General features: G+C 43.0%; 1 pseudogene; it reads left to right on the top strand.

The window, feature by feature from the left end:
• Nucleotides 1-7,793: 7,793 nt before the first annotated feature.
• Nucleotides 7,794-7,971, top strand: LOC130297145 (U2 spliceosomal RNA; annotated as a pseudogene).
• The last annotated feature ends 514 nt before the right edge of the window (nt 7,972-8,485 follow it).

The raw sequence follows: 8,485 nt of genomic DNA, 5'->3' as shown, positions 1-8,485 counted from the left end.
CTGGACTGTACATACTTGGATTTCTATACTAGGGTTAATTCCCTCTTTCAAACCCAACCGGAAACGTGCCATTGGCCGCCTCCGGACCACGTGAGCAAATAAATTGAAGACTGGTCCGCTCACCATCGTAGATGATGTCAACTATGAGCTATCCTGTGATTGGTCGCTCTTTTCCATGAATGAACCGGCGGGCGGTTCAAAATAAATAACGTTACATCCAAGCCTCGGCTTCATCTTTAAACACCCAAGCCCCGCTCAGAATCTCCAAGAGATCGCCGGAAATAGATTTTAAAATGTTATTAAAATAGAAGAATGTTTTACATGTCTATGTATTGTGTATATTCTCACGCCTAAACTTTCTGCAAAAGCGCTATTTTAAACTATTGCATCTCCTGTCAGTACAACATCCCCCGTAACCTCTGACCCCTTAATTTGGCTCCAGAAATGTCTGTATTTAAAACTGCAATGTTGTATAAGACATCAGACAGCCTTTTTTGCAATTGAAATCTACCTTGCATTTGACCCCTGTACACAGAGTAACATCCAAAGGTATTGAGTATCATTGCATTTCTAGTACCAGTACCCGCACAGGCTTCAGGCCAGGGCCATGCTATTGTTACTATCTTCTCACGCTTCTAAAAAATCTACAACCCACTGTGGACACTGCAGCTCAAGTTTCCTGAGTTATTTATTTCTATATGTTTAAAGGGGTACTCCAGTGGAAAACAGATTTGTAAATTACTTCTATTTAAATATCTTAATCCTTTCAGTACTTATCAGCTGCTGTATACTACAGAGGAAGTTGTATAGTTCCTTTCTGTCTGACCACAGTGCTCTCTGCTGACATCTCTGTCCATATCAGGAACTGTCCAGAGCAGGAGGGGTCTGCTATGGGGATTTGCTTGTTCTCTAGACAGTTCCAGATGCGGAAAGCAGAGAGCACTGTGGTCAGACTGAAAAGAACTCCAGAAAGAAATACAACTTCCTCTGTAGTATACAGCAGCTAATAGGTACTGGAAGGATTAAGATGTTTTAATAGAAGTAATTTACAAATCTGTTTAATTTAAGAAAAAATGTCCACCGGAGTACCCCTTTAAGTGCGCACTGTCTGATTCAAAAACTTTTTATATGTTGTACATTCATCTTTCTAATATATACGTAATAAAAACAATTTGTTCTCCTTTTTATAGAAATCATGGCTTATAAAAAAAAAAATCACCTGGGGTCCCCATTCCATACAGAACATAATCCTGTCCAGCTGAAGCACAAGCATGGACAAAGTCCAGTAAGTGTGGGGGGACTAGCACCCCTCTTTGCTCACTCCTGTCCTATCAGACTGCAGCATGAAACCAGAGAAGAGAGGATTACAGAGCAGCTTGTAATGATTGGATGAAGAGATCCAGCACAGCAGACTCAGGGAGGAAGTGACTGCATGCTGAATGAGGGCAAGCTCAGTGCTTGTCTGGACATGCCCTTCCTGAGCACTGGATATCAGAATGACTGAGCAGTAGAACAGAAGAACAGAGGGGTTTGTGAGCCAAATACAGAAGGTAAACACATAAAAGACATTTAAAGCATCTGCATGACCTAATGATTAACATTTTTGGCATTATTTTTTTCTGTGATGTGACAGGTACGCTTTCCCCCCACTGTGAGATTTCAGGACTGTCTTTCGTTTATATCATCAAGTCTAGAGGAGTGAATAATCTTCCTGACATCTCGCACACAAGAGACTGTACTTACCAAAGGTTTGTGAAACATTTACACTTCCAACCTTTCTGCAGTAAAGATCTATGTAGTTATTACGTTAACCTGTATGTGACTATCCAAAGGTCCCACGACTGCTCTCAGCTCTCTACAGACTTTCATTAGTCGTATCTGTTTCTGGGAAAGCTGGATGACACATAAAATGTCAGCCAATAGAGGTCTCAGATCTGTCTGCAGTGGTGAGGAATAATGGTGGACATTTGGGTATGGCCACATATAGTGGAAACACTGCAGATTGTCTCCACAAAAATGCGCAGGCAGTATTTTTACACGAGCATCTTCCAGGGATTTGTTGCTGCATGGCCACTGCAGAATTTTGTGCAAAATGTAAAGTAACAAAACTAACAAGAAAATGCCACACAACTTTAATAGGGATTTATGAATTTAAGAATTTATTTGGCTTTATTCTGCAGTTTGGGGCTCAGTAGCAGTTTTCCAAAATCACAGCGTGTTCAGACTATACCTTTTTTTGGGACAAAATCTATGAGGGGCATTTACTAAGGGGTTTAGTCATTTTTTTCGGACTAATTTTGGCGCAAAATTGTCGCAATTGCGCCTACCCTATTTTTCGTGCGACTTTCTCTAGCAAGAGCTAGAAAGTAAAAAAAAAAATAATTCCCGCTAGATTTACGCTAGTTTGCATTTTTGACTTTCAGTGGTCAGGTATTTATTAACTGAGACAGTCGCAGTTGCGCAATAAACTGTCGCAACGGCCGTAAAAAATGTACAAAATTTACTCCAGCTCCAACATGGAGCAGGAAAAGCTACTGCCGCCCGGGCTCCGACATACTTTCTCCCCGCTACCCTCAATGCGCTACCGGGACACTAGTGATTTACATCCCACCTATCTCACCTGTCAGCACCACACAATTCCCATCTGTCTGCTGTTGCAAGACTACAAGTCCCAGCATGCCCTTACAGTGAGGACACGCTGGGAGTTGTAGTCTTGTAGCAGCGGGAGCTGAGCGGCGCGGGCGGGAGACAAGGGGGGGGGGGATATCAGTGTCCCCATAAGTGAGGGTAGCGGGGAGGCAGTATGAGGAGCCCGGGCGGCTGCACTGTAATGTCAGCCCGGGCTCCTGCCCTGACAGCCAAAGGCTTTGGCTCTCAGGGCATGCTGGGTGTTGTAGTTTTGCAACAGCTGGAGGGCCACAGTTTGCAGACCACTGGTTTGTGGTCTGTAAACTGTAGTCTTCCAGCTGTTGCAAAACTAAACAGCTGAAGGGGACCGGCGAAGACGTTCACTTACCCTTCCGAGGCTCCAGCGACGATCCGTGACGGAGATCGTCGGGCGGCAGTGTCTTGCGGCAGTGTCGTGCAGCGCTGGATCCTACGGAAGCCGGTAAGTTGCCCAAGCCCTAAGACAGTGTTTCCCAACCAGGGTGCCTCCAGATGTTGCAAAACTACAACTCCCAGCATGCCTGGACACCCTTTGGCTGTCCAGGCATGCTGAGAGTTGTAGTTTTGCAACATCTGGAGGCACCCTGGTTGGGAAACACTGTCCTAAAACAGTGTTTCCCAACCAGGGTGCCTCCAGATGTTGCAAGACTACAACTCCCAGCATGCCTGGACACCCTTTGGCTGTCCAGGCATGCTGGGAGTTGTAGTTTTGCAACATCTGGAGGCACCCTTGTTGGGAAACCCTGGCCTAAAACAGTGTTTCCCAACCAGGGTGCCTCCAGATGTTGCAAGACTACAACTCCCAGCATGCCTGGACACCCTTTGGCTGTCCAGGCATGCTGGGAGTTGTAGTTTTGCAACATCTGGAGGCACCCTTGTTGGGAAACCCTGGCCTAAAACAGTGTTTTCCAACCAGGGTGCCTCCAGATGTTGCAAGACTACAACTCCCAGCATGCGTGGACAGCCAAAGGCTGTCCAGGCATGCTGGGTGTTGTAGTTTTGCAACATCTGGAGGCACCCTGGTTGGGAAACACTGGCCTAAAACAGTGTTTCCCAACCAGGGTGCCTCCAGATGTTGCAAGACTACAACTCCCAGCATGCCTGGACAGCCTTTGGCTGTCCAGGCATGCTGGGAGTTGTAGTTTTGCAACATCTGGAGGCACCCTGGTTGGGAAACACTGGCCTAAAACAGTGTTTCCCAACCAGGGTGCCTCCAGATGTTGCAAGACTACAACTCCCAGCATGCCTGGACAGCCTTTGGCTGTCCAGGCATGCTGGGAGTTGTAGTTTTGCAACATCTGGAGGCACCCTTGTTGGGAAACACTGGCCTAAAACAGTGTTTCCCAACCAGGGTGCCTCCAGATGTTGCAAAGCTACAACTCCCAGGTTGGGAAACACTGTGCCTGGCCTCCGCCCCACCTTACTGTAAGGGCATGCTGGGAGTTGTAGTCCTGCAGCTGGGGGCAGGGGACAAGCTTGTCACTTGCCCACACATCTCCTGCACCACACAACTACAACTCCCAGCATGTCCTTACTGTAAGGGCATGCTGGCAGTTGTAGTCGTACGGGGCGGGAGATGTGTGAGCAGGTGATAATAAATGTACTAACCCTTTTTTTTTTCTCATTTCAGATCCATGTATCCTGTGGACTTCTTTGGATTTGGTGGACTACTTCGATGACCAGCGTTTTTCTTTGTTTGATTTTAATAAAATGGTTAACGAGGGCTTGTGGGGGAGTGTTTTTTGTAATAAAAATGTTTTAAAACCTGTTGTGTTTTTTCCTTACTTTACTAAACAGGCTTAGTAGTGGAAGCTTTCTTATAGACGGAGTCCATTACTAAGCTGGGCTTAGCATTAGCCACAAAAACAGCTAGCGCTAACCCCCAATTATTACCCCGGTACCCAACGCCACAGGGGTGCCGGGAAGAGCCGGTACCAACAGGCCTGGAGCATCAAAAATGGCGCTCCTGGGCCTAGGCGGTAACAGGCTGGCGTTATTTAGGCTGGGAGGGCCAGTAACAATGGTCCTCGCCCACCCTGGTAACGTCAGGCTGTTACTGTTTGGTTGGTATTTGGCTGATAATGAAAATAGGGGGGACCCTATGTGTTTTTTTTTTTTAAATAATTAAATATTTTTAAAAATCACATAGGGTCCCCCCTATTTTTATTCTCAGCCAAATACCAACCAAACAGTAACAGCCTGACGTTACCAGGGTGGGCGAGGACCATTGTTACTGGCCCTCCCCAGCCTAAATAACGCCAGCCTGTTACCGCCTAGGCCCAGGAGCGCAATTTTTGACGCTCCGGGCCTGTTGGTACCAGCTCTTCCCGGCACCCCTGTGGCGTTGGGTACCGGGGTAATAATTGGGGGTTAGCGCTAGCTGTTTTTGTGGCTAACGCTAAGCCTGGCTTAGTAATGGACTCCGTCTGTAAGACAGCTTCCACTTCTAAGCCTGTCTAGTAAAGTAAAAAAAAAAAAAAAAACACAACAGGTTTAAAAAAAAATTTATTACAAAAAAACACTCCCCCACAAGCCCTCGTTAACCATTTTATTAACATCAAGCAAAGAAAAATGCTGGTCGTCGAAGTAGTCCACCGAATCCGAAGGAGTCCACAGGATACACGGATCTGTAGAAGAAGTAACAAAAAAAAAAAGAAAGTACATTTAGGGAGAAAAAACTGTGTTAAAAAATTTAATAAACACACACACACACACACACACACACACACACACTAAATGCCGTTTACCACTATTCTGAGCCATGACTACAATTTAGTTATTGAATTATTTAGATGTGGTGAAAAAGCTAAAAAAAAAAAAAACTCAAAAACAAAAGATCCAGAAGGAAACCTAGCAGCCAAACCTATTCAGACAGCAGGAAAAAGGAACAGACTATTTTTTCTACTACATGAAGTAAATTTCCCACTTTTGCCTATGTGTGCCAAATTTATTAACGCCATGCAACAATTTAGTAAATTTGTCGCACATAGTCAAAAATGAAGTAGAAAAAAACAGGGTAAAAACCAGACTACATAGTAAAAGATTAGTAGATGCCCCTCTATGTGTTTCTCTCCCATACAAGTCTATGGGAGCAAAAAAAATAAATAAAAACAACAACACCATGCTGAGTTAAGAACGCAGGAGGAAAAAGCCGAAAATAACCTCCCCTTTAATTTAGCACTCAAAGATGCAGTTTTTGTGGTGTTTTTCACAAATAGTGGGTTTTAGTCTTGCCATTTTTTTCTTTGGCATTTTTTTTCTCCTGCATTTTTATTATGACAAGTTATATGATTCTTTTATCATGTGATTTCTGTGGAAGAAATAGGGGGGGGGGACGCCAATGCTATATGCACATGGTGTTTTTTTTTTACCTGTAGACTTCTACGGGAGAGAAATGCCAAGATATTGTCCCAAAAAAGAAAAAAAAATCATCTCAACATGCTGTGATTTTGGAAAACTGCACGAAAACTTAAAAAAGTGGCAAAGATGAGAGAAAAAAAATGCCAAAAGGAAAAAACGCCAAGTAGGTTTAGTGTTTCATAAATCCCGATGGGCTTTCAGCTAACATCTGGCTGTGACGCTTTTTCACCTAAAAAACGCTGTGCGGCATTTGACGTGCTTTTCTGGACATTTTTGCAAAAAATAAAAAAGGAAGTGGAGACCTGAGCCTAAAGCCCACTAAACACCACAAAAACTGCATTTTGGAAGTGCAAAACAACAGGACATTTTTAGTAAAAATATATAAATAAAAGTGGAAATTTGGACTAAGTCTGCATTCACACCACATTTTTGCAATACAGTTCACATATACGTTTCAATGTGAAAACCGTACAGAACCGTATTGAATCCCGTATGCATTGACTTAACATTGAAAACCTTATGCCAAACCATGCATCCGGTTGCATCCGTTTTGCGTCTTGTACGGTTTTGTCTTTTTTTTTTCCCATACCCAAAACTGTAGCCTACGGGTGCATGCACACTACGTTTTTGCTATACAGTTTCCGTATACGGTTTCAAGTTAAAAACCGTACAGAACCGTATAGCAAACCGTACGCATTGACTTAACATTGTAAACCGTATGTCAAACGCATCATCCGGTTTAGTCCATTTTGTGTCTTATACAGTTTTGTCCGATTTTTTACCTGTACCCAAAACAGTAGTCCACAAAGTTTTTTGGTCCGGGTGAAAAACCGTATTAAACCGTATACTTTTTTTTAAAACATGGGAGTAAAGGGGAACCATACAGAACTGTATGTGCTAACGGTTCCATCCGGTTTGCACCATACGGTTTTTGACTTGGCACAGTTTTTTTTTCCTTGGAATTTCAATCAAACAAGTGAAACTTTATTTAAAATGGAGTGAAAAGTTAAAAACGTATACGTTTTTTTCTTAAAAAACTGATGCAACCGCACATCATTTTTCAAACCGTATACAGGTTAAAATTTGTACGCACGTTTTGATAAAGTTTAGTCAGGTTTTTAGGAATCAGTTTTTCATCAAAAACCTGATACGGGAACTGTATTGCAAAAACATGGAGTGCATACACCCTACCACGTTTTTTGGTCCGGGTGAAAAACCGTATTAAACCGTATCCTTTTTTTTTTAACATTTTTTTTTTAACATGGGAGTCAATGGGAACCGTTCAGAACCGTATGTGCATACAGTTCCATCCGGTTTGCACCATACAGTTTTTGACTTTGCACATTTTTTTTCTTGGAATTTCAATCAAACAAGTGAAACTTTATTCAACATGGAGTGAAAAGTTAAAAACTTATATGTTTTTTTCTTAAAAAACTGATGCAACCGGACATCATTTTTCAAACCGTATATGGGTTAAAATTTGTATGCACATTTTGATACAATTTAGTCCGGTTTTTAGGACTCTGTTTTTCATCAAAAACCTGATACGGGAACTGTATTGCAAAAACGTGGTGTGCATGCACCCTTACTTAGCCAATGGGAATAGGTGCTGCAGTTTGCACTGTGAACCGGCTTGTATGAAGGATGTATCACTTATTCTGTGCATATTCAGTGCAGAAAACATGGCAGAAATCTAGGTGGCAGATTTTGGGGGGGGGGGGGGGAGAAAAAATAAAAAAGTCACAGGTCAAAATAGTAAAAGAAAAATCGCTTCTCGGCCTTTTGGCTAAGATCAAGTGTAGTATCTGTTCTTATCAGTTTAATAATTTATACGTCCCCTATCTGGGGAACAAATATGGATTTTTGAGAACGGGGGCCGATTTCGAAGCTTGCTTTGTCGCCCTACGCCGATATGGCAGTATCTTCAGGTACAGTGCACCGAAAAAAAAAAAAAAAAAGAAAGAAAAGGAAAAAGTTTATTGCATATCGTGAGTAGAAAGGTACGCTACGTGCACAAACCTTTAGGTCAGTTGTCTACAGGTTGAAAAACTACAACTCCCAGCATGCCCGGACAGCATGCTGGGAGTTGTAGTTTTTCAGCATCCGGAGGTCCACAATTTGAACACCACAGTTCAGGTCTCTATACCTGTGGTCTGCCTGGGATTTATGGGGGAGAATTATGAAAACCACTGCAGAGGAAAAGTTGCCCAGTTGCCCATAGCAACCAATCAGATCGCTTCTTTCATTTTTCACAGTCCTTTTCAAAAATGAAAGCAGCGATCTGATTGGTTGCTATGGGCAACTTTCCTCTGGACGGGTTTTGATAAATTTCCCCCTATGTGTCCGAATTACATGTATCCGTATAACACACGTGAATGAGGCCTTAGGCTGCCACATAGCTTCGCCCAAGTAACTTATAGACAAATCGATTGCTCTGTACATAGACGAAATAAAAAAA

Source organism: Hyla sarda, chromosome 12, assembly GCF_029499605.1.
Source record: "Hyla sarda isolate aHylSar1 chromosome 12, aHylSar1.hap1, whole genome shotgun sequence".
In the NCBI taxonomy this organism is placed as follows: Eukaryota; Metazoa; Chordata; class Amphibia; order Anura; family Hylidae; genus Hyla; species Hyla sarda.
Note: the sequence above shows the minus strand (reverse complement) of the source record. Positions and strands in the feature narration are given on the sequence as shown.